The sequence below is a fragment of the Cetorhinus maximus genome, chromosome 35 (assembly GCF_964194155.1).
Source record: "Cetorhinus maximus chromosome 35, sCetMax3.hap1.1, whole genome shotgun sequence".
NCBI classification, from domain to species: domain Eukaryota; kingdom Metazoa; phylum Chordata; class Chondrichthyes; order Lamniformes; family Cetorhinidae; genus Cetorhinus; species Cetorhinus maximus.
Window position 1 is genome coordinate 4,719,778 of NC_135913.1, and position 26,834 is coordinate 4,746,611.

General features: G+C 43.4%; 5 non-coding genes across 5 annotated transcripts; all 5 read right to left on the reverse strand.

The window, feature by feature from the left end:
• Positions 1-15,748: 15,748 nt before the first annotated feature.
• trnai-aau (transfer RNA isoleucine (anticodon AAU)) lies at positions 15,749-15,822 on the reverse strand. Its single transcript has one exon. It is a non-coding gene; the product is annotated as a tRNA-Ile (tRNA).
• A 1,189-nt stretch (positions 15,823-17,011) lies between these two features.
• trnai-aau (transfer RNA isoleucine (anticodon AAU)) lies at positions 17,012-17,085 on the reverse strand. The gene has a single exon. It is a non-coding gene; the product is annotated as a tRNA-Ile (tRNA).
• A 1,237-nt stretch (positions 17,086-18,322) lies between these two features.
• On the reverse strand, positions 18,323-18,396 carry trnai-aau (transfer RNA isoleucine (anticodon AAU)). Its single transcript has one exon. It is a non-coding gene; the product is annotated as a tRNA-Ile (tRNA).
• Positions 18,397-19,840: 1,444 nt separating this feature from the next.
• trnai-aau (transfer RNA isoleucine (anticodon AAU)) lies at positions 19,841-19,914 on the reverse strand. The gene has a single exon. It is a non-coding gene; the product is annotated as a tRNA-Ile (tRNA).
• Positions 19,915-25,952: 6,038 nt separating this feature from the next.
• trnai-aau (transfer RNA isoleucine (anticodon AAU)) lies at positions 25,953-26,026 on the reverse strand. Its single transcript has one exon. It is a non-coding gene; the product is annotated as a tRNA-Ile (tRNA).
• Between the last annotated feature and the right edge of the window lie 808 nt (positions 26,027-26,834).

Here is a 26,834-nt window from a genome sequence, read left to right on the forward strand (position 1 = left end):
CACAATTTTTCAGCCCTCTGGCACCACCCAGCAGCCTAAGGAGAGAGGAAATGTAATGGCCAGTGCCCCTGCTATCTCCACTCCCACGTCCCTCAGTTTCCATGATGCACCTCATCTGGTCCTGGTGCCTCATCGACCTTAAATCCAGGCAGACTTTAAAATTCTGTTCCATATCAATTTTGAACCCTAGTCAGAATGGGTTGGGCATTATCTTCTTCCGTGGTAAAGACAAATGGAAAATGTTTGTTCATCACCTCAGCTGTGTCCTCTTCATTGTCGCAATAGTCGATTACACCCCCAACTTACTTACGGGCATATTTCACTTTTAAGGAAGACATCTTCTTTTTGGTAGACATATAAGCAAATGTTGGCCGAAAATGAAAATTAACCATTTCCTGTAAAATTCCTATGTGGATTATATTTGACCAACTAGTCCAAAGAGAACATGGAATGTTGCACCTAAAAAGGTTTCCAGGTCTACTTCAGACAGAGAGAATTGCATGGAAGAGGTGCAATGCAAACTTCTGAAACTTAATGCCCTGTGGTTGTGGAGATAATGGAGATTAAGTATGACATCTCAGCAGAAACTAACTCCTTTGAACTATATCTCAGAATGTGGAAATGTTCTTAGTTGAAAGAAATTGGGCTCTGAGTAAAAGGCGTGTTTGTTTGTTTTTCCCCCTTCCAGAAATAAGCAAGGTCAAAGGTTAAAAAGCTAGCTGCAGGCGTTATCTATGTGTTACAGTTCGGCAATGCCAGTGTATGATATTGAGAGTGACAACAGAAGGAATTGCACTAGACACCCCATTGCAGCTTGCAGGCAAATGCGTTATCCTCTCTCTCTCTCTCTTTTTCTCTCTCTCTCTCTCTCTCTATCCCTCTATCAATGTTGCGGGAGGCATGTCAGCAAAGCCACAATCAAAAAAATAAATAGGACATCTTCCTCAGGGAACCTGAAGAACCAGGTGTATACAACCGAACTGCTACAATGCCAAAGTCAGCTCTACCGGTAACAAATACTTTAACGGCACAACGCGTTGTCTTCTACAACTCACGGAAAAGCCAATGACAGATTTGTATATCTGTTTAAATCCTCATTTTCTGAACTCGGCTTCTCATGCCTGGCCTGTATGACTATGTGTTGGGTTTGTAGTATTATTTTTCTCGGGTTTTTAGTAACTAATAAAATTACTGTTTCTTTGACTCAACAAAGCCTGGTTCAATTGTCTCCTTCTAAGACCTAAAGGCATTTGAACTGGGGAAAAAGTATCGACGAGGGAAAATATCTCTTTGAAATTAACCTTGTTCCGACAAACGAAGGGGGATTAAATAAAAACAGGAGCCAGCTCTTTCCTCCTCACTGGGGAACATGTCAAAATGGGGGTCTATTCGGGAAATTACCAATTTGGCTATCTCGTCCGATATCATGGCAATTTGGGGGGCCTCGCCCAGGGACCTGTCGTAACAAATTGGGGGATGGATATTGGAATAGTTCCCACAGACGAAATAAAAGAATTTCAAAAGCTTCAAAAAAGTTAATGCTAAGCCTGTACTACAAAAGTTTAGAAGTGTCCACATTTGACGTCAATGTTTTTTTTTTACCAATGGAAGAGTCGTTTGTTATGTAAGATTTAATGGTTCTGTCTCTTGTACGTTAAAAGTGCTATTGGCGAATTTAAGATCAGAATTTCGCCCGAAAGCCAGAAAAACTGAAAATTTAAAAGGGTGGTCAATGATCGGCAAGTGGAAATTGCTAACGATGAAACTGACAGAGTTGTGGTAGAGAGGCTAAAATTGAAGTGGCTGAAATTAGAGTTTTAGTAAGGAGGAATGGAAAGGGAAAGGGACAGTGAGAAAGAAAAAAAGGAAAGGGAAAATGAGAGAATGATTTCCTAAGAGATGAGAAAGAGAGACAGGAAAGAGAATGCGAAACTGAGGAAACTTTGCAAAGAAGACTACATGAAAATAAAAAGGAAGATAAAGGCAACTGAGGCCGGGAAACGGAAAACAGTCCTGCAAAGACGGTAACAATCATTGAGTCAAAATAAGCTGAAAGGGCTGGAGGAAGCCAACCAAGATCTCTAGGAATTCAAGGATGGTTTCTTGGCGTTAAATGGAACATTAGAGGCTGTAGGGATTGGAGTAGCTGGACACGGGCTATTAGCAAGCGAAAAGGCACTGTACACGCATCCACAGTCTGCAGAGAGGCAGAGAGCTGGAGAGTGCTCATGGGCCCAAATGAAGGCGATAGAATCATTGAGGATCGGAGCAGTTAAACAGTTTCTTGAATTTTAAAATGCCAAGGTTAGGTCTCTAAAGTTAACAAGGGCCCAGTAGAGACCGGTGGGAACTAAACCAGGCAGAGGGAGTGACCTGAAAATTCAGAGGGTAGATATATTTGTTGCAGAACTAGCAGGCACCAGGGAGTTCCAACGCAAGTAAGGAAACAGTGAGAGAGGTGCCACGAACGGCTGCAGAGCCAGTAGAAACTAAAAGAGCTAAAGACAGGCCTGCGGACGAACAAAGAAACGAGTTCGAACCAGAGAAAGTTAAGAGGACAGAAGCTAGTGAAGCATTAAGAAGGGTAAAAAATGATAAGAATAGGGCATCGATCCTTTTGGTAGGCAACTTCATGACAGACTTAAAAGCAGGTGGTTCCCAAACAGAAAGGCATGTAGTGAGGGTGTTGCCTTAACCAGCTGAAGAGACACAAGGCAGTACATCAGGAGCCGAACAACAACTTGGAGGCGGTTATGTTCCAGGAGACGTGAACCAGTTAAGGGAATGCAAATTACCAAGACAATAAAGGGTGCTATTGGAACAACGTTCAGTTTGATTGATAGTTTGCTAGCAGCTTTAGGTGGGCTCGAGAGCGTATCCAAACAGAGAAACTGGTAATGAGGTAGCTGCCTCAGGCAGTCAAAGGTCCACATGGCAGAGTAGTAAAAGCTAACAAGCCCTATGTGAGCCGGCCTGTCCCGGAGAAAAATGGACCGAATAAGGAGCGGTCATCCCTACAGTAACCACACAGGGGAAGTTATAACATCGTGAGCAAGACCACGCTTGACAGCACCCAAAAAGCAGAGGAAGGGTTGCCGTTAAACCACAGGAATCGAAAACAGCTGGGCAGTACTCTGTTGAGGAGCCAAGAGGAAGAAAGAAGGCTGGGATGGGAGTGGCAAACCTTGGAGATGATGCTGACAACGAGGGGCTGGTAAAATTATGCACGATGTAAATTAGCAGGTGCACGGAAATTCGCCAGACCGGGCCAGCAATCCTAAAAATAATTATGCCAATGCCTAGGTGGGATAAGCAGCAAGTTTGTCGAGCCCAAACCGTTGATCTGACTTTAGATGGAGAACAGGAAGTATCCTAGGGAGATATGCATATGATGAGGGGGAGGCCACTCATAGTTGATGGAATGCATGGAAATGCAGCTAGTGCCTACCCACCCCCCACCCCCAGCACACACACACCTCCACCACCACCAGCCCCCCCATCCCTCTTTCCCCACCACCCCCCCCCCCTCCCCCCACCACCTCTCCCCACCCCACACCACTCCGGTGTATATAAAGGCAGTAAAACTCCTGAGCATGAGAGTCAGATTTGGGAAAGAACCCTTCTAAAGCCAAAATAGGAATGGCAAAGGGTCTACCCTAAGGTAGGAAAATCGTGTGCGAATCACATGCAGAATGGCAGGCAAGACCCATGCAGAGGTGAGCCCTGATAAACCAGATGGAACAAAACAATCTTTAAGCCTCAAACATGATTGTCTTGTTGATAAAGTCACTAAAACTGAAGTACTGGAATCAGAATCCCTATAAGGGTGGACGTCAGAGCACGACTCACTCACCTCCTGGCAATTAGACAGGTAAAAGTGCCTCGTGTCCAGCCAGTAAAGCCATGGCTTACAGAGGCAGGTAAAAAGTTCTCCCTGACAAGAACAGCTCAGCAGAGCAGCATAGTGACAGCCTCTGTGAAAGACAGCATGAGGCCTGTGACAGAGAATCACCCAATTAAAGCCCACCGGTTTTAAACATTTCAAATTAGTTCGCAGATACCAAGTGCGAGATCCTTTGAAACTAATCAGAGAGATGCTTTTAGAAAAAAAATATAAAAAAAACATTAAAAATAGGAACAAGAGTAGACCATTCTGCCTCTCGAGCCTGCTCCGCCATTCAAAAAGATCATGGTTGATCTCCTTCTGCTTCGATGTCCACATTCCGATCTAACCCTTTGACTCCCTTGCATAAAAATAATCTATCTAATTCTGTCTTAATAATATTCAAAGACGCCGTCTCTGCCAACGTCTGAGGCAGATAATTCCAAAATCGCACAACCCTACAAGAGGAAAAAAATATTCTCCTAATCTCTGTCTTAAAACGGCGACCCCTAATTTTAAAACGGATCCCCATCATTCTTGACTCATCCGCAAGAGGAAACATGCTTTCAGCGTCTACCTTGTCAATACCGTTCAGGATTTTGTATACTTCAATCAAATCACCCCTCAGTCTTCTGAACTCCAGTGAAAACAAGCCCAGTCTGCACAACCTTTTCTCGCAAGACAACCCCTTCATTCCAGGTATCAATCCAGTAACAAAAACAAAAATAGCTGGAAAAACTCAGCAGGTCTGTCAGCATCCGCGGAGAGGAACACAGTTAACGTTTCGAGTCCGTATGACTCCTCATCACAACTAAGGAAACATAGAAATGAGGTGAAATATAAGCTGTTTGAGGGGGGTGGGACAGGGAGAGATGGATCCAGGGCCAGTTATAGATGGAGGCAAAGAAGAGATGTCATAGACAAAAGGACAGGTGTTGACGGTAGTGACATTAGTTAAGGTGCGAATGGTGACATTAAGGGTAGGAAGCAGGATGAGCAAGTGTCAGATGGCCCTAGAGGGGGTAGGGCGCGGGGAAGGGATAGAAAAAGGTTAAAAGGTGGAGATGATCAAATGGATGGAAATAAATTTTAAAATAATAGAAAGAGGTGGGAAAAGAAAAATATATTTGAAAAATAAAACAATATATTAGAGAAAAGGGGGGTCGGAACACGGGTGGGGATGGAGGAGGGAGTGCATGATCTGACGTTGTTGAACTCAATGTTAAGCCAGAAAGGCTGTAAAGTGCCTAATCGGAAGATAAGGTGCTGTTCAATCGATCCAGTAAACCTACTTTGCACCGCCTCCAATGCATTTACATCCTTCATTAAAGAAGGACACCAAAACAACACACAGAATTCAAGGTGTGGTCTCACTAATCCATTGCATAACTGAAGCATAACATCCTTATTTTTATCACACAAAATCAAAAAAGCTGGAAAAACTCAGCAGGTCTGAAAGCATCTGCGGAGAGGAATACAGTTAACGTTTCGAGTCCGTGTGACTCTTCATCAGAGCTCAGTAAAGTATAAATGAGGTGAAATTTAAGCTGGTTGAGGGGGGTGGGACAGGTAGAGCTGGATAGAGGGCCAGTGATAGGTGGATTATTTTTATGTTCAATCCCTCTCGTAACAAAGTATAGCATTTCATTAGCCTTCTTAGTTATTTGCTGTACCTGCATACTAACGTTTTTTGACTCATGTACCAGTACACCTATATACCCTCTGCACTTCAGAATTATGCAGCTGATCCTTAGTTAAATAATACTCGGCTTTTCGCACTTCCTGCCAAAATGAAAAACTTTACATTTTCACACTTCAAACTCCATTTGCCATATATTTTGCCCGCTCACTCAACCTACCAATATCCATCTGCAACATCCTCATGCCCTCTGCACAGCACACTTTCCTGCCTATCTTTGCGTCATCTGCAGATTTAACGGCCATATCTTCACTCCCTTCATTTAAGTTAGTGGTGTAAATCATAAAACGTTGATGCCCCAGTACAGACCACTGTGGGATTCCACTTGTCACATCCTGCCAATCATAAAAGCTCCCATTTATGCATGCTCTCTGCTTTGTGCCAGATAGCAAATATTCTATCCATGCTAATATGTTTCCCACAACACCAAGTGCTTTTATTTTCCGTAATAATCTTTGATGTTAAACCTTATCAGACGCCTTCGGGAAATCCAAGTATAAACCAAGTAGCGTCAAAAGGCTCCCCTTTATCCAATGCGCATGTTACTCCTTCAAAAGACTGGTTAAACATGAACTTCCTTTCATAAAGCAGTGCTGTCTCTTCCCGATTGACTTGAGCTCTTCTACGAGAACAGGGATAATCTCCTTAATGATTGAATCTAATACCTTCCTCACGACAAACGTCAAGCTAATTCGCCTATCGTTTCCTGTCTTCTGCCTCCACCCCTTCTTGAATAGAGGGGTTATATTTGCTGCTTTCCAACCTGACTGAACAATTCCAGAATGTAGCAAATTTTGGAAATTAACACCAGCGTATCATTAGCCACCTCATTTAAGACCCAAGAAGTCCATCGGGACCTGGTGACTTGCCGCCTGTAGTCCCATCAATTTGCTTAGTAAGTTTCCCCTAGTGATGTCAATTTCACCAAGTTCCTTTCTCCCGTTCACCCCTTGATTTGCAGCTATCACTGGCACATTTGTTGTATCCTCTAAAGTGAACACAGAAGCAAAATATTTGTTACCTTTTTCTGCCATTTCTTTATTACCTACTATTAACTCCCGACTGACGCTCTTTAGAGGACGAAAACCCACTTTAATTACCCTTTTCCTTTTTAACTACCTCTACATCTCTTGCTATCCGTTTTTACATTTACAGCTAGCTTCCTCTCATACTCTGATTTCTTTCTCCTGGTTGATATTTTCGTCATTTTCTGCCGTTCTGTCCAATCACCTGTCCTGCCACTTATCTTTGCGGAGTTGTGTATTTTTTTCTTCCCCAAAGTTTGTTGCTTTCCTTAACATCTTTAGTTAACCATAGTTGTTGGGTCTGCCCCTTAGAATTTTTCTTTATAGCAGGAATTTACTTATTCTGAATACTCTGAAATATCCATTTAACTATCTGCCACTGCTTCTCGATTGATCTAACCTCTAGTCTATATTCCCAGTTCACTTCAGCTAACTTAGCCTTCATACCAACACAGTTGCCCTTATTAAAATTTAAGATAATCTTCTCCCTTTCAAACTGGATGTGAAATGCAATCATATTATAGTCGCTGATACCAAGGAGTGCCTTTACTCTGAGGTCATTAATTAACCCTATCACGTTACATAATACCAAGTCTAATATAACCTCCTCTCTAGTTGTTTCCAGAACAAGCTCCTCCAAGAAACTACTTCGAAAGCATTCTAAGAAATCCTCATCCAATCTTCTTCCAATCTGATTTTTCCAGTTTATGTGCAGGTTGAACTCACCCATGATTATTCCCGTCCCTTTATCACAAGCACACAATATTTGCTCTTGAATAACTCGTCCTACGCTGTGGCTACTACAGTTAGGAAGCATGTAGAACACTCACACTAATGAAGTTTCCTTCCTACTATTCCTCACCTCCACCCCAACTAATTAAACACTCTGAACTCCTGAACCAAGGTGATCACGAAATATTGCACCAATTCCCTCTTTGGTTAGCGGTGCTACCACTCCACCTTGACTTAGCTTACTATTCTTCTTGAATTTCATGCACCCTTCAATTATAATCTTTGTCGCCCTGCAGCCGTGCCTTCGTAATTACTGTCAGGTCACTTCAATTTGTCTCAATGTGGGTCATCAATTCATTTACTTTGTTATGAATGCTACGCGCATTCAGATAGAGAGCTATCAGTTTTGTCTTTTTGTTAGCTTTGTAACATCCAGTCTTGACTGTTGACATATTCTTAATTTTTTCCCTCGTTCCCTTCCTGCCATTATCTGACCTTCATTTCTCATAATACTATTTACTCTGCTCTCTTGATTCAACACCTTGAAATACTAGCTGCACCCAAACATGATCCCTTACCCCTCTTATATACTTTACAGCCCTCTCCTTCCCTAGATGTGTGATTGGCGAGAACAATCGCCCAGCATGGTTCACTTGTACAACTTCATAATGGTAAAGCCCCTACTTTCCCCAGATCTAGATATCTCTAAGTTAGACTACATGATCGTGTTCGGGAGCATCTTATGAGAGTCTCTAAGTTGCCTAAGGACACTTAAAATGCTCCCAGTGCAGTTTCGCTGTTGTTAGCAATCTGGAGGCTAGCTGTCGGGCAAAATATCCAAACCTCATTTATGATACGTAACCCAGCATCACAGAAAGGGACGAATTAGGGTCACTGACCAGGGACGACTATATGATAAAGCAACATTGAAAGGGTGTTGCCATGTTAACCTGTAAATGTGTGTACCGTGTGTGGAAAGAGTTCAAACAGACGATAAGTTTATTCCGTTGAAGTTTGTTTCTCTAAACGTACCATCTAAAGTTCATCCACATTGCCAGGAAATCAAATGTGATCGCAGACGCCCTGTCCAGGCCTTAAAAAGGCCTGGTTAAAACCGAAGAGATAATATGGGTCAAGACCAGGAGAATAAATACATGTGAGAGTGTGGTTGTTGTTTTATATATTTTCCCCCTTTGTAATGAAATGAAAATGAACCATATTTCATTTGTTGTGTTGGTTACGTGTCATGAAAGTGGATTACAGCCTCTAATTACTTCTTTGCATATGGAAATTATAAGGAGACGTGTTATATTTAAAATACAATAACTGGAACCCCAAAGGGTGTCTGAGAATGTAATGTAACCACTTACCGGAAAATTAATATGTATAGTTGACCGACTAGTCCAGAGAGAACATGGAATGTCGCACCTGCAAATGTCTCAAGGCAGAGTTACTTGAAAGGAACAGGTGAAACGAAAAAGACCGATCTTGAATCTCCTGTGTATGTGGAATAAATTGAAACTATTGCTTCATCTCAGCAGACATGCATAACCAATCTCCTGTTGAGTTATATCTCAGAAAATGAAAACGATCTGAGTTGAAAGAAAGCGGACTTTGGGCGAAAGACGTGTTTGTTTTTATTTTCACTTCCAGGAAAACACAAGGATGGGTTAAAAACCAGCTGCAGACCTGATCTGTGTGTTCTAGTTCTGGTGTGCTAGTGTGCGCTAGTGAAAGTCACAGCAACAGATGGCCGACTAGGCACCGATTTTCACCTTGTAGACAAAGGTTCTTTCCTCCCTTAATGTTGCTGGAGGCTTGTCAGCAAATGCAAAATCAAAAAGGAAACTGGACACCCGAGTCAGCTAGCTTGTGGAACCAAGTGTCTCCAAACCAACTGTTAAACTGTCGAAGTCAGCTCAACCGGAATCACCCAATTTAAAAGCCACAATGATTCACCGTTTACTCCTCCCACACAAGCCAAAGACTGATCCGTATACCTTTTGTAACTTTAATTTTGGAATCAACTTCTCACTTCTGAGCTGTGTTGTGCGTTGCGTTTTCATTACTTTTTTCTCGAGTTTTATTGGGTACTTGATTGAAGTATATGAGATCCTGAATAGTCTGGATAAGTTGGACATGGGAAGTGTTATTCCCTTTCTTGGTGAGTCTCGAACTAGGGGGCACAGTTTTAAAATTAGGTGTCGCTCTTTTATTATAGTGATGAGTTTTTTTGGTCGCTCAAGAGGCTTGAGCGACATGAGGGCTCTCCAGCTGAGAAGGCGTTGGAGGCAGCGGAGGGGTGAGGGAAGTGCTGTGGTTGTCATTTAATATCTTGAAGGCAGAGGGAGGTAGATTCTTGTTAGGCAAGGGAGTCAATGTTTATCAGGGTAAATGGGAAAGTGGGATTCAAAACACAAACAGATCATGCCCTTACTCAATGGGGGGAACAATCATGAAGGACCTATTAGCGTACTTTTGATCCTATGTCATATGTACATATGTTCATATATTCTTGGTATTAGATTGGCTTGATACGCTTCTAAACCAATTGCGCCCATTCATTTTCGTTCTGTTTCTCAACACTCTTATAGTCGTAAACATGTTAGTCTCCAGCCGAATCCGTAAAGGGCTGAGGGGTCAGCACAAGTGAGAGAATAGCAGTGATCCAGAGGCGGAGAGCAGAAGGAAGTCTTCGATTTTACTCTTGAGCAGAGCCGGCAACTTTATAAATCTGGGTTTTCTGTGTGTTATAGATTTCTTACATGATAGCATGACAGGAACAAATACCATGTATCACCTAGGTTTTTTATACATCTTTTTTTTTCAAGTCGGATTTATGTTGCTGAGCTTAAGTTTGTGCACAAACACATTTAATTATTCCTCAACTCAGTCCAAATTCATAGAGCAATTGCAGAGAGCGTTGAAATGTACAGTTGTAGCAATTTTTAAATTAATTAATAAACATACATACTGAGGGCATCTCAGCAGCAAGGCAGAGTGTTTCCTGTCCTTGAATGAAATGTTTTAGCCTAGAGTTTCATCAACAGAATCGTTGTGATGTGAAAATCCAACCAGTGGTGGTGATGCGTCAGTATTAGACCAACATTGTGCTAAGGATGCGGCACTATCTCTGATTTCAGATGATGAGACACATGCGATAGATACCACAGATATGGGGGAAGAGGTGTCCATTGGAGTACTGGAAGGGAAGAGGCAGAAGGAGTAAAGCAAACGCTAACGAGCTGTGACAGGCAAGGAGTGGCAGAGGGCTGGAACTTCTGGCAGTGAACTGACCAGAAGAGTCCCACATGCCAAATAGCAGTGGACAAAGGGCATGAGGAACGAATGTAAAGGGCGAGGGAGAAGAGTCAGAGCAGGATACGAGGCAGACACAGTATCTCCTCCAATTGTTCGATTTTCATTATCGAAGATTGGCTCATAATAAACTTCACACAATAAGAAAATTAATGGAATAATGCACTGTACATAATAAATGCTTTATATAATAATACATTACGAGGGGACAATGCTGAAAATGCTGGAAATCATTTTTGTGTGAATTGTTTCTAATTTTATGTATTTTTTTAAATTTTTCCAGACACTTGGCTAAGCCTGCCGTACTTTTATTCCACTAGCCAGGTTCCTAGCACCTCCTTCTGTGTCGCCCTATCTCTCTCTACCGCTCTCAATGCCCCGCTCTCGCACTATTCTTTTTTCTTTCTTTCTCTCTCTCTATTACTCCCTTTCCCTCCCTCTCTCTCTCCGTCTCACACACAAACACTCCGAGTCACATAATATTGGTGGCTACACGGATGGACTTGATCAAGTCCATTTCTTGTCCCCATGTTAATTACATTTACCATGGGAAATTCACAACAGAAAACGTATTCACACAGCAAACAAAATAGGAAAAACATAGTTACAGAATTAAATAAATGCTATGTCTTAACACCTCAGTTTGTCCCTGCGTGTGTCAGTATTTCTGAGTTCCTGCGTGTGCATCAGTGAGTTTATGAGTGTGTGTGCGCACATGGGATTCTGAGCATGTGTGTTTGTGTGTGTGTGTTTGTGTGTGTGTCAGCGTGTACATCTAAGTCTCTGTCTCTATTCCCTCCACCTTCAATTCACCCCTCCAAGCCTGCCATCGCCTGCCTGTCCCCCAACAAGCCTTTGTCTCTTTGTCACTGCCTGGGTATGTTCCTGTGCCTATGTGGAATCTTCTGCCCAACCGCCATCATGGTAAGAGTCCGGGGAAGGCAATTAATGAGGTGAGAGAATGGGAGGTGGAAAGCCGTCTAACTGCCCTTGGCCAACCCAAATAAGTCCGGGCGGGAAATTCTTAATATTTGTAAGTGTGTGCGTACGTGCGCGTGTGTCAGTATATATGTGTGTGCGTCTGTCTGTGTGTGTGCCAATATTTGTCTGCCTTCTGCGCGTGCGTGTGTTTGTGTCTGTCTGCACGTGTGTGTGCGTGTAGGCGTGTTTGTGTGCCTGCATGCGAGTTTGCGTACGCGCATGCGTGAATGCGTGTGTGCATGTGAGTGTGTGTGCATTTGTGTGTATCTATTTATGTGTGCCTATGTGTGTGCGTGTGCCTGCATGCCTCTGTGCGTGCGTAAATGTGTGCATGCATGCATGTATCTGTGTCTGTAGGTGTGTGTATGCGTTTGCGTGCGTTTGTCTGCCAGTGTCTGTATGGGTGGAATTTCATGGAATCCACAAGAGTGGGAAAAGTCTCATGAAGTGTGAATAAATAAGTCAGAATATGAATTATCGATTTCCCAAAGGCGTGTTGCAATGCTGATGAAGAATCTGGAATGTCGAAATTTACACCGACCTGTGGCAGGCTTCCACATGTAATATATTTGTATGACATGTATACCATTTCTATGACATGTATACCCATGAGCAAGGAACAGTTTTCACTTCAGTCACGCATGAAAGATACAGTGCACAGTACTCCGGGCGTGTTACCACCAGAGTCCTTAACAATATGAGTAAGGTTTTTCTTATATTCTCCTATCCCCAAATGGCCAACAAACAACTTGTTTTCCTAATTGCTGGCTGTTGTTTTCTAAATTGCTAACATGTTGTGCTTTCTGTACGAGGATACACAATTCTCTACGAACTCCAGTATTCAGTTTTTAACCTGTTCTCCTCACTCAAGTGAATAGTTAAGCAATGTTAGGTGTCCAATTCCGTTTTACACTTAGTTACCACCGAATTCGCAGCCGCATATAAATTTGCTACCGCTGGTGTGCGCTCCTCACAATTTAGTTAGTCCATAATTTTGGACAGCTGAAAAGACTGGTGTTATGACGTGGCAGATGATGTGTACCAGGCGGACAAAATCCACGGTGGAAACTTGGTCGATATGATCGCAGTTTTTCAAGTTGCATTTATTCTATTCTGAATTCATGAGTAATAAGTCCACGAAGCCAATTAGAGATTTTTAAACTTAAATTAAAACATTTCTTAACAACATATATAAACGAATTCAAACACATGTATTGGGCTAGAATTACTACTATAATAACTCCTAAAATTCCGAATTAAATTAATCATAGTTACACTCCCTTTAAGGCAATGGTCCGAAATAGTTTCTACATTTAAAGCAGAAGCAACAAGTTAACACAACACATTGGAGAGTGGAATTCCGAATGACTTTTCTCCAGCTTCAGCTTTGTTAAAAATCAAACTTATGCACAAATGCTGGAGGCGTCATTAAGGCTTTTCACACACTCCTATCTTACAGGAACTTCTGACACATCGCCTTTCAATCTCATTTATTTATGTTTCTCTCTTTTTTAATATGTAAATTCTATTGCCAAGTGTCTTAGAAACTACCTTCACCACAATTTAAAGTACTTCATGATGACAATATTGCCAGTAACCATTGGGAAATATGAATGCATTCGTTAACCTTGGTTATCCCGCTAGTCTTAAACAGAGTGAGGTCCCGTTGAAACCCTAATGTCCCATCGTTTAACTAGAAATGCAACTTTCCTTCATTGCTAACGTGCTAAGCTAGTATTCGTGTTTGCTCATTAGCATGTTAAGCAGCTGCCTTCATTCGAAGATCTAAATTTTCAGTCTATTTTAGTACAAATGAAATTAAATCACACAGAGATATTCTGAACTACACTTACCCCATAATTCGAATTCGCAATTAAACAGAAAAATATGAAAATTGTTACACTTTCATGACACATCCGTGTATATAGAAAAATGAATCATCATAATTTGAAAAAAGGCGGCGCCATTTTCTTAACCCAACCTTTACTATCTACTATACATGATAATACACCAAAACTATTACATTGCTGGATGTATCGAACAGCATAACATCCTAATGCTTTGAATAAACAGACCTCGTTTCTGAACAGTGTCCAGGTTTTAAGTGTAAATATCCCTTTTAACTTTGAACTCCTGACAATGCATCTACAATTAGGCTTTTTCGTTCATTCATATGTATAATCTGTAAGTTAAATGGTTGCTGTAAGAAACTCCACCTGAACAGCCTTGAACTTCGGTCTCGAAATCTTAACAGACATTTTGAGGGATTGTGGCCTGCATAAAAAGTTGTTTCTGACGAATTGTTTACAACATATCCCTCGAAATGCTGCAATGCAAAAACAAACTCAGAGTCTGATTTTCGATCGTTCATTTTCTTTTTCCATTTTATATTCAACTTTTGTCAAAAATACCCTACCGGTGTCTCAACTCCACTTTCGATTTTTTTTTCTGCAACAGTACAGCAACAATGCCTACATCACTCACGTCAATGGCTAACTTAAATTGTTTGGCATAATTGTGTCCTACCAAATCTGGTATTGTAGTCAGCACAGCTTTTAAACTGTCACCCGCGTTCTGTCACTCCTGTGCCCATTGAAACTTCCTGTTCATTTTTAAAATAGATCAGTCGTTGGAGTGACCACATTGTTAAATTTTGGTACAAATTTCTGGTACAACATCTCATACCCAGAAATCTCAAAACATGTTTTCTATATTTTTTTGTAGGCACAGGGAAATCCACGATTGCTTTGACTTTCACAAATCACCGAGTCACCATTCCATTTCCAATGATAAGTAACTTGCGCAGTGGCAAATTAACTTGTAGCCAATTTCATCAACTAATTAGCTTTTTTTCAGTCATTTAAACAATTATTGCAGATGATATTAATGCTCTTCCCACATTTGCCTGGAAACTATCAAATCATCCGCATAAAAAGCACAATTGTTCAGCCCTGAAATTACTTTGTTTTTTAGACTTTGATAAGTTGATTGTGCATTTTTCACGTCAAATGCATAACTTTAAACAGACATAGTCCATGATTGGCGCAAACAACCATATCTGCTTTGCTCTCACCGATAACGGTACTTGCCAATATCCTTTCAGCAAGCAAATCTTTGTGCTAAACTGTGATGCACCACTTTCTCAATTCAATCCTCTAACCGTGGCATAGGATATTAATCCGCTTTTGTCACTCCATTCATCTTTCTATAGTCCTTACAGTGTATTTGTTTTGCACCCACTATCGCTATCATCACAATAGTTGAACTCCTATTACTGCAGCTAGACTCAATGATGACATTTTGAAGTATTAATTCAATTTCTTTCCTCGCTTGTGATAACTTTGCTGGGCTTAATATATAATCGTGATTGAAAGAAATCAAAAACACATTCGGAATACGTAGTGTAGCGTTTTAAAAAATTACAACTCGGAGTAGTCGAGATAAAAACAAAAAGCTAAAAGCTACTGAGGATGCTGGAAATCCAAAACAAAAACAGAATTACCTGGAAAAACTCAGCAGGTCTGGCAGCATCGGTGGAGAAGAAAACAGTTGACGTTTCGAGTCCTCACGACCCATCGGCGGAACTGTTCTGCCGAAGGGTCGTGAGGACTCGAAACGTCAACTGTTTTCTTCTCCACCGATGCTGCCAGACCTGCTGAGTTTTTCCAGGTAATTCTGTTTTTGTTTCGGAGTAGTCGAGGTTCTTTTTCTTTGACCTTGCCAGCAGCAGAATTTGCGTGACTTTGTTGGCCAACCAGTTATGTATTTCGTCATTTACCGGGCTGTTCATCGCTTTAGTACAATCATTTTTTGGTGGGCTGGTGTGATTGCCTGAACTGGCGGTTGCAAGCTAGCTCGAATGAATTTGCCTGCAACATTGCAGCGAACGACAAGCAAGGGTACAGTTGGCAGAAATTTCACTGCTCGGTTGCTGTACAGTGGCAAATGTTCGATCTCTCCTGAAAGTCAGCTTAGTGGCAGAAAATCTTTTGTAATTAATAGAGTAGATTTGCTAAATAACGATGCAGTAAGTCAAGCACCGCTGATTTTACAAAGGTACATGAACGGCTTCGGGGACGGCAATGAGCAGCGTGCTTCATATAACGGCCGTGGGCAGCGCGGGGATCGAACCCGCGACCTTGGCGTTATTAGCACCACGCTCTAAACATCTGAGCTAACCGGCCCTGGAGCACCACATCGCCCAATGACCTCATGCTGTTTTCAATACAGTCCAGCAATGAGTGGGTAATGCAGCATTCCACCTTTCTGGGTGATACATCACCATTTGGAATGTTGGAGAGGTCCGAATTGGAAAATCAAACCTTCGCTGCCATTCAATTCCTCACGGCACCGTCGAGCTGTCAGGAACCATGTCTTTTGCCCAGAGCTCTCTGATTGCTCTGCTCTACACAAAACTTCTAACCAACACCAATGTTCTCCTTCTTGTCAATGTGGGAAACAGTATGCTAACGCAAACCACAAGCTGCAAGATTTCAAGCCGATTTCATGCTGAAATCTGATGGAATCTCGTTTTTTCTATACCTTTCATGCGATTTTGGCATGCCCGAATAAGCCGTCTAAGTTGCTCATTCAAAGAACTGCTCCGTTAAGGAGGAAAGATCTTCAAAGAATAATGAAACACACAACCGTGATTTGCTAAAGTATACACAGGCTGTCTCAACTGAAGCTCGGATTTGGAGCTGAATTTCGGATGAGATTTAAGGCGATCACGTTATTGCAAACTGATGATTGCTTCTTTATTTCGAAATGGACGAGTGCCTGTTCAATTTGAAATTTGTTAGTTCAGTTCGGTGTCGATGCAAGTGCTGCAAACTGAAGCATATCGCCAGCAGCCTCTCAATCAACGACTTTAGGCGTTCAGAGCTAGTTGGGAAAGCTGGAAATGACAGAAGAAATAACAGGCCGAGTGGCCTTGTGATTTGTCCTTCACGGTGGGGAGCGCTCGTTGTCATTTTGCCTTGAGTTTACACTCTGCTGCGTGTCGTCGTGACTGCTTAATCTGAGAGGGTCTGGCATGACGAAACTTCCCACTTGAAAATATAGGCTTCTCAATTATATGGATAATGCTCTGCTGACAAATGGAACGGCGAAGAAGCAGAATTTGCGCGTTTCGGTATTTCATTCTATTTCCTGCCGTGATTGAAAGAAATCAAAAACACATTCGGAGTACGTTGTGTAGCTTTTTTAAAAAAAAAGTCCCGAGTAGTAGAAGTTCATTAACTTGGTCCTTGCCAGCAGCAGAATTTGCGTGACTTTTTGGCAAACCAGTTACGTGTTTCGTCATATACCGGACTGTTCTTCGCTCTAGTTCTTCAGGGACGGGAATGAGCAGCTTGCTTCATGTAATCGTCGTGGCCAGTACGGGGATCGAACCCCCGACCTTGGCGTTATTAGCACCACGCTCTAACCATCCGAGCTAACCAGCCCTGACGCCCGCCACCCCCCTCGCCCCGCCCAGTGACCACATGTTGTTTTCAATACAGTCCAGCAATGAGTGGGCAATGTAGCATTCCACCTTTCTGTCTGATCCCTCACCAATTGGAATGTTGGAGAGGTCCGAATGGGAAAATCAAACCTTCGAGGCAGTACAATTCCTCACGGCACCGTCGAGTTGCTCATTCAAAGAACTGCTCCGTTTCAGGGAACATCTTCAAAGATTACTGAAACACACAACCGTGATTTCCCTCCGTATACTCAGGCCGTCTAAATTGAAGTTCGGATTCGGAGCTTAATTTCGGATGAGATTTAAGGCGATCACGTAATTGCAAACTGTTAATTGCTTCTTTATTGCGTAATGGCTGAATGCCTGTTCAATTTGAAATGTGTTCGTGCAGTTCGGTGTCGATGCAAGTGCTACAAACGGAAGCATATCGCCACCAGGCTCTCAATCAAAGACGTTAGGCGTTCAGAGCCAGTTGGGAAAGCAGCAAATGACAGAAGAAATAACAGGCCGAGTGGCCTTGTGATTTGTCCTTCACGGTGGGGAGCGCTCGTTGTCATTTTGCCTTGAGTTTACCTCTGCTGCGTGTCGTCGTGACTGCTTAATCTGAGAGGGTCTAGAATGACGAAACTTCCCACTTGAAACCATAGGCTTCTCAATTTCTTGGATAATGCTCTGCTGACAAATGGAACAGCGTCGAAGCAGACTTTGCGCGTTTCGGTATTTCATTTTCTTTCCGGCCGTGATTGAAAGAAATCAAAAAGACATTCGGAGTACGTTGTGTAGCGTTTTATAAAAAAAGCAACTCGGAGTAGTAAAGGTTTTTTGACTTTGACCTTGCCAGCAGCAGAATTTGCGTGACTTTGCTGGCCAACCAGTTATGTATTTCGTCATGTACCGGGCTGTTCGTCGCTTTAGTGCAATCATTTCTTGGTGGGCTGGTGTAATTGTTTGTACTGGCGGTTGCAAGCTTGCTCGAGTGGCTTTCCTGCAACATTGCAGCGAACGACAAGCAAAGGCACAGTTGGCAGAAATTTCACTGCTCGGTTGTTGTACAGTGGCAAATGTTCGATCTCTCCTGACGGTCACCTTAGTGGCAGAAAAGTCTTTGTAGAAAATAGGCTAGATTTGTTAAATCACGATGCAGTCAGTCAAGCACCCCTGATTTAACAAAGGTAAATGAACGGCTTCGGGGATGAGCAGTTTGCGTTATTTAATCGTCGTGGCCAGTACGGGGATCGAACCCGCGACCTTGGCGTTATTAGCACCACGCTCTAACCATCTGAGCTAACCGGCCCTGGCGCTCCCGCCCGCCCAGTGACCACATGTTGTTTTCAATACAGTCCAGCAATGAGTGGGCAATGTAACATTCCACCTTTCTGTCTGATCCCTCACCAATTGGAATGTAGGAGAGGTCCGAATGGGAAAATCAAACCTTCGAGGCAGTACAATTCCTCACGGCACCGTCGAGCTCCCACGAACCATGTCTTTTCCCCAGAGCTCTCTGATTGCTCTGTTCTGCACAAAACCTCTCACCAACACCAATGTTCTCCTTCTTCTCAATGTGGGAAACAGTATGCTAAAGCAAACCACAAGCTGCAACATTTCTAGCCGTCAACAGGCTGAAATCTGATGGAATCTCGCTTTTTCTATACCTTTCATGGGATTTGGGCATGCCCGTAAAAGCGGTGTAAGTTGCTCATTCAAAGAACTGCTCCGTGTCAGGGAACATCTTCAAAGATTACTGAAACACACAACCGTGATTTCCCTCCATATACTCAGGCCGTCTCAATTGAAGTTCGGATTGGAGCTGAATTTCGGATGAGCGTTAAGGCAATCACGTAATTGCAAACTGATGATTGCTTCTTTATTGCGAAATGGCCGAGTGCCTGTTCAATTTGAAATTAGTGCAATTCGGTGTCGATGCAAGTGCTGCAAACTGAAGCATATCGCCACCAGGCTCTCAATCAAAGACTTTAGGCGTTCAGAGCCAGTTGGGAAAGCAGGAAATGACAGAAGAAATAACAGGCCGAGTGGCCTTGTGATTTGTCCTTCACGGTGGGGAGCGCTCGTTGTCATTTTGCCTTGAGTTTACCTCTGCTGCGTGTCGTCGTGAATGCTTAATCTGAGAGGGTCTGGAATGACGAAACTTCCCACTTGAAACCATAGGCTTCTCAATTTCTTGGATAATGCTCTGCTGACAAATGGAACAGCGTCGAAGCAGACTTTGCGCGTTTCGGTATTTCATTTTCTTTCCGGCCGTGATTGAAAGAAATCAAAAAGACATTCGGAGTACGTTGTGTAGCGTTTTATAAAAAAACAACTCGGAGTAGTAGAGGTTTTTTGACTTTGACCTTGCCAGCAGCAGAATTTGCGTGACTTTGTTGGCCAACCAGTTATGTATTTCGTCATGTACCGGGCTGTTCGTCGCTTTAGTGCAATCATTTTTTGGTGGACTGGTGTAATTGTTTGTACTGGCGGTTGCAAGCTTGCTCGAGTGGATTTCCTGCAACATTGCAGCGAACGACAAGCACGGGCACATTTGGCAGAAATTTCACTGCTCGGTTGCTGTACAGTGGCAAATGTTCGATCTCTCCTGACGGTCAGCTTAGTGGCAGAAAAGTCTTTGTAGAAAATAGACTAGATTTGTTAAATCACGATGCAGTCAGTCAAGCACCCCTGATTTAACAAAGGTAAATGAACGGCTTCGGGGACGAGCAGCTTGCGTTAAGTAATCGTCGTGGCCAGTACGGGGATCGAACCCGCGACCTTGGCGTTATTAGCACCACGCTCTAACCATCTGAGCTAACCGGCCCTGGCGCATCACGAAGCCCAGTGACCTCATGTTGTTTTCAATACAGTCCAGCAATGAGTGGGTAATGCAGCATTCCACCATTCTGGCTGATACCTCACCATTTGGAATGTTGGAGAGGTCCGAATTGGAAAATCAAACCTTCGCTGCAATTCAATTCCTCACGGCACCGTCGAGCTGTCAGGAACCATGTCTTTTGCCCAGAGCTCTCTGATTGCTCTGCTCTACACTAAACTTCTCAACAACACCAATGTTCTCCTCCTTGTCAATGTGGGAAACAGTATGCTAACGCAAACCACAAGCTGCAAAATTTCTAGCCGTAAACTTACTGAAATCTGATGGAATCTCGCTTTTTCTGTACCTTTCATGGGATTTTGGCATGCCCGAATAAGCCGTCTAAGTTGCTCATTCAAAGAACTGCACCGTTTAAGGAGGAAAGATCTTCAAAGAATAATGAAACACACAACCGTGATTTGCTAAAGTATACACTGGCTGTCTCAATTGAAGCTCGGATTTGGAGTTTCGGATTTGAATTTCGGATGAGATTTAAGGCGATCACGTTATTGCAAACTGATGATTGCTTCTTTATTGCGAAATGGCCGAGTGCCTGCTCAATTTGAAATTTGTAAGTGCAGTTCGGTGTCGATGCAAGTGCTGCAAACTGAAGCATATCGCCAGCAGCCTCTCAATCAAAGACGTTAGGCGTTCAGAGCCAGTTGGGAAAGCAGGAAATGACAGAAGAAATAACAGGCCGAGTGGCCTTGTGATTTGTCCTTCACGGTGGGCAGCGCTCGTTGTCATTTTGCCTTGAGTTTACCTCCGCTGCGTGTCGTCGTGAATGCTTAATCTGAGAGGGTCTAGAATGACGAAACTTCCCACTTGAACTCATAAGCTTCCCAATTACTTGGATAATGCTCTGCTGACAAATGGAACAGCGATGAAGCAGACTTTGCGCGTTTCGGTATTTCATTTTCTTTCCGGCCGTGATTGAAAGAAACCAAAATCACATTCGGAGTACGTTGTGTAGCGTTTTAAAAGAATACAACAAGGAGTAGTAGGGGTTCTTTGACTTTGAACTTGCCAGCAGCAGAATTTGTGTGACGTTGTTGGCCAACCAGTTATGTATTTCGTCATGTACCGGACTGTTCATCGCTTTAGTGCAATCATTTTTTGGTGGGCTGGTGCGATTGCTTCAACTGGCGTTTGCAAGCTCGCTCGAGTGAATTTGCCTGCATGTTTGCAGCGAACGACAAGCACGGGCACAGTTGGTAGAAATTTCACTGCCCGGTTGCCATGCAGTGGCAAATGTTCGATCTCTCCTGACGGTCAGCTTAGTGGCAGAGAGGTTTTTGTGAAAAATAGGCTAGATTTGTTAAATCACGATGCAGTAAGTCAAGCACCGCTGATTTAAAAAAGTTCCATGAACAGCTTCGGGGACGGGAATGAGCAGTTTGCATCATGTAACCGTCGTTGCTATTACTGGGATCGAACCCGCGACCTTGGCGTAATCAGCACCACGCTCGAGCTATCTGCGCTAACCGGCCCTAGCACCCCATTTCGCCCAGAGACCACATGTTGTTTTCAATACAGTCCAGTAATGAGTGGGCAATGCAGCATTCCACCTTTCTGGCTGATCCCTCAACAATTGGAATGTTGGAGAGGTCCGAATGGGAAAATAAAACCTTCGCGACAATGCAATTCCTCACGGCACTGTCGAGCTGACAGGAACCATGTCTTTTCCCCAGAGCTCTGTGATTGCTCTGCTCTACACAAAACTTCTCAACAACACCAATGTTCTCCTTCTTGTCAATGTGGGAAACAGTATGCTAAAGCAAACCACATGCTGCAACATTTCTAGCCGTCAACATGCTGAAATCTGATGGAATCTCGCTTTTTCTATACCTTTCATGGGATGTGGGCATTCCCATAAAAGCGGTCTCAGTTGCTCATTCAAAGAACTGCTCTATTTAAGGAGGAAAGACCTTCAAAGTATAAAGAAATACACAACCGTGAAGTGTTGCGTATATCAGTCTGTCTCAACTGAAGCTTGGATTTGGAGCAGAATTTCGGATGAGAGTTATGGCGATCACGTAATTGCAAACTGATGATTGCTTCTTTATTGCGAAATGGCCGAGTGCCTGTTCAATTTGAAATTAGTTAGTTCAGTTCGGTATCGATGCAAGTGCTGCATACTGAAGCATATCGCCACCAGCCTCTCAATCAAAGACTTCAGGCGTTCAGAGCCAGTTGGGAAAGCAGGAAATGACAGAAGAAATAATAGGCCGTGTGGCCTTGTGATTTGTCCTTCACGGTGGGGAGCGCTCGTTGTCATTTTGCCTTGAGTTTACACTCTGCTGCGTGTCGTCGTGACTGCTTAATCTGAGAGGGTCTGGCATGACGAAACTTCCCACTTGAAAACATTAGCTTCCCAAATACTTGGATAATGCTCTGCTGACAAATGGAACAGCGATGAAGCAGACTTTGCGCGTTTCGGTATTTCATTCTTTTTCCGGCCGTGATTGAAAGAAATCAAAAACACTTTCGGAGTACGTTGTGTAGCGTTTTAAAAAAAAAACAATGAGTAGTAGACGTTCTTTGACTTTGAATTTGCCAGGAGTAGAAATTGTGAGATTTTGTTGGCCAACCAGTTAGGTATTTCGTCATGTACCGGGCTGTTCATCGCTTTAATGCAATCATTTTCTGGTGGCCTGGTGTGATTGCTTGAACTGGCGATTGCAAGCTTGCTCGAGTGAATTTGCCTGCAATATTGCACCGAACGACAAGCACTGGCACAGTTGGCAGAAATTTCAGTGCTCGGTTGCAGTACAGTGGCAAATGTTCGATCTCTCCTGACGGTCAGCTTAGTGGCAGAGAAGCTTTTGTAAAATATAGGGTAGATTTGTTAAATCACGATGCAGAAAGTCAAACACTGCTGATTTAACAAAGGTCAATGAACGGTTTCAGGGAAAGCAATGAGCAGCGTGCTTCATGTAATGGTCGTGGCCAGTACGGGGATCGAACCCGCGACCTTGGCGTTGATTAGCACCACGCTCTAACCATCTGAGCTAACCTGCCCTGAAACCCCATTTTGCCTAGTGACCACATGTTGTTTTCAATACAGTCCAGTAATGAGTGCGCAATGCAGCATTCCACCTTTCTGGCTGATCCCTCACCAATTGGATTGTTGGAGAGGTCCGAATGGGAAAATCAAACCTTCGCGACAATGCAATTCCTCACGGCACTGTCGAGGTGCCAGGAACCATGTCTTTTCCCCAGAGCTCAGTGATTGCTCTGCTCTACACAAAACTTCTCAACAACACCAATGTTCTCCTTCTTGTCAATGTGGGAAACAGTATGCTAAAGCAAACCACAAGATGCAAAATCTCTAGCCGTCAACAGGCTGAAATCTGATGGAATATCGCTTTTTCTATACCTTTCATGGGATTGGGACATGCCCGTAAAAGCGATATAAGTTGCTCATTCAAAGAACTGCACCATTTAAGGAGGAAAGGCCTTCATAGAATAAAGAAATACACAACCGTCAAGTGTTGCCGTATACTCTGGCTGTCTCAATTGAAGCTCGGATTTGGAGCTGAATTTCGGATGAGAGTTATGCCGATCACGTAATTGCAAACTGATGATTGCTTCTTTATTGCGAAATGGCCTGTTCAATTTGAAATTTGTAAGTGCAATTCGGTGTCGATGCAAGTGCTGCAAACTGAAGCATATCGCCACCAGCCTCTCAATCAAAGACTATTGGCGTTCAGAGCCAGTTGGAAAAGCAGGAAATGACAGAGGAAATAATAGGCCGAGTTGCCTTGCGATTTGTCCTTCACGGTGGGGAGCGCTCGTTGTCATTTTGCCTTGTGTTTACAGGCTGCTGCGTGTCGTCTTGACTGCTTAATCTGAGAGGCTCTGGCATGACGAGCTTCCCACTTGAACTCATAAGCTTCCCAATTAATTGGATAATGTTCTGCTGACAAATGGAACAGCAATGAAGCAGACTTTGCGCGTTTCGGTATTTCATTCTTTTTCCGGCGGTGATTGAAAGAAACCAAAAACACATTCGGAGTACGTTGTGTAGCGTTTCAAAAAAAAACAAGGAGTAGTAGAAGTTCTTTGACTTTGAACTTGCCAGCAGCAGAATTTGTGTGACTTTGTTGGCCAACCAGTTATGTATTTCGTCATGTACCGGGCTGTTCATCGCTTTTGTGCAATCATTGTTTGGTGGGCTGGTGTGATTGCTTGAACTGGCGTTTGCAAGCTTGCTCGAGTGAATTTGCCTGCAACATTGCAGCGCAGGACAAGCACGGGCCCAGTTGGCAGAAATTTCACTGCTCGGTTGCTGTACAGTGGCAAATGTTCGATCTCTCCTGACGGTCAGCTTAGTGGCAGAAAAGTTTTTGTAAAAAAATAGACTAGATTTGTTAAATCACGATACAATAAGTCAAGCACCGCTGGTTTAACAAAGGTCCATGAACGGCTTCGGGGACGGGAATGAGCAGCCTGCTTCATGCAATCGTCGTGGCCTGTACGGGGATCGAACCCGCGTCCTTGGCATTATTAGAACCACGATCTAACCATCTGCGCTAACCTGCCTTGGCGCTCCATTTCACCCAGTGACCACATGATGTATTCAATACAGTCCAGCAATGAGTAGGCAATGCAGCATCCCACCTATCTGGCTGATCTCTCACCTATTGGAATGTTGGAGTGTTCCGAATGGGAAAACCAAGCCTTCGCGACAATGCAATTCCTCACGTCACCGTCGAGCTGCCAGGAACCATTTCCTTTCCCCAGAGCTCTCTGATTGCTCTGCTCTTCACAAAACTTCTCAGTAACATCAATGTTCTCCTTCTTTTCAATGTGGGAAACAGAATGTTAAAGCAAACCACAAGCTGCAAACTTTCTAGCAGTCAACAGGCTGAAATCTGTTGGAATTTCGCTTATTCTATACCTTTCATGGGATTGGGGCATGCCCATAAAAGCGATATAAGTTGCTTGTTCAATGATCTGCACCATTTAAGGAGGAAAGACCTTCATAGAATAAAGAAATACACAACAGTGAAGTGTTGCCGTATACTCAGGCTGTCTCAATCGAAGCTCGGATTTGGAGCTGAATTTCGGATGAGCGTTAAGGCAATCACGTAATTGCAAACTGATGATTGCTTCTTTATTGCGAAATGGCCGAGTGCCTGTTCAATTTGAAATTAGTGCAATTCGGTGTCGATGCAAGTGCTGCAAACTGAAGCATATCGCCACCAGCCTCTCAATCAACGACTTTAGGCGTTCAAAGCCAGTTGGGAAAGCAGGAAATGACAGAAGAAATAACAGGCCGAGTGCCTTGTGATTTGTCCTTCACGGTGGGGAGCGCTCGTTGTCATTTTGCCTTGAGTTTACACTCTGCTGCGTGTCGTCGTGACTTCTTAATCTGAGAGGCTCTGGCATGACGAAACTTCCCACTTGAAACATAGGCTCCCAATTACTTGGATAATGCTCTGCTGACAAATGGAACAGCGATGAAGCAGACTTTGCGCGTTTCGGTATTTCATTCTTTTTCCGGCCGTGGTTGAAATAAATCAAAAACACATTCGGAGTACGTTGTGTAGCGTTTAAAAAAAACAACTCGGAGTAGTAGAGGTTCTTTGACTTTGAACTTGCCAGCAGCAGAATTTGTGTGACTTTGTTGACATGTGTTTCGTCATGTACCGGGCTGTTCATCGCTTTAGTGCAATCATTGTTTGATGGGATGGTGTGATTGCTTGAACTGGCGGTTGCAAGCTTGCTCGAGTGAATCTGCCTGCAACATTGCAGCGAACGACAAACACGGGCAGAGTTGACAGAAATTTCACTGCTCGGTTGCTGCACAGTGGCAAATGTTCGATCTCTCCTGACGGTCAGCTTCGTGGCAGAAAAGTCTTTGTAAAAAATAGGCTAGATTTGTTAAATCACGATGCAGTAAGTCAAGCACCGCTGGTTTAACAAATGTCAACAAACGGCTTCGGGGACGGCAATGAGCAGCTTGCTTCATGTAATCATCGTGGCCAGTACGGGGATCGAACCCGCGACCTTGGCGTTATTAGCACCACGCTCTAACCATCTGAGCTAACCGGCCCTGGCGCATCACGAAGCCCAGTGACCTCATGTTGTTTTCAATACAGTCCAGCAATGAGTGGGTAATGCAGCATTCCACCATTCTGGCTGATACCTCACCATTTGGAATGTTGGAGAGGTCCGAATTGGAAAATCAAACCTTCGCTGCCATTCAATTCCTCACGGCACCGTCGAGCTGTCAGGAACCATGTCTTTTGCCCAGAGCTCTCTAATTGCTCTGCTCTACACAAAACTTCTAAGCAACACCAATGTTCTACTTCTTGTCAATGTGGGAAACAGTATGCTAACGCAAACCACAAGCTGCAAAATTTCTAGCCGTCAACATACTGAAATCTGATGGAATCTCGCTTTTTCTATACCTTTCATGGGATTTTGGCATGCCCGAAAAAGCCGTCTAAGTTGCTCATTCAAAGAACTGCACCGTTTAAGGAGGAAAGATCTTCAAAGAATAATGAAACACACAACCGTGATTTGCTAAAGTATACACTGGCTGACTCAATTGAAGCTCGGATTTGGAGCTGAATTTCGGATGAGATTTAAGGCGATCACGTTATTGCAAACTGATGATTGCTTCTTTATTTCGAAATGGCCGAGTGCCTGCTCAATTTGAAATTTGTTAGTGCAGTTCCGTATCGATGCAAGTGCTGCACACTGAAGCATATCGCCAGCAGCCTCTCAATCAACGACTTTAGGCGTTCAGAGCTAGTTGGGAAAGCTGGAAATGACAGAAGAAATAACAGGCCGAGTGGCCTTGTGATTTGTCATTCACGGTGGGTAGCGCTCGTTGTCATTTTGCCTTGAGTTTACAC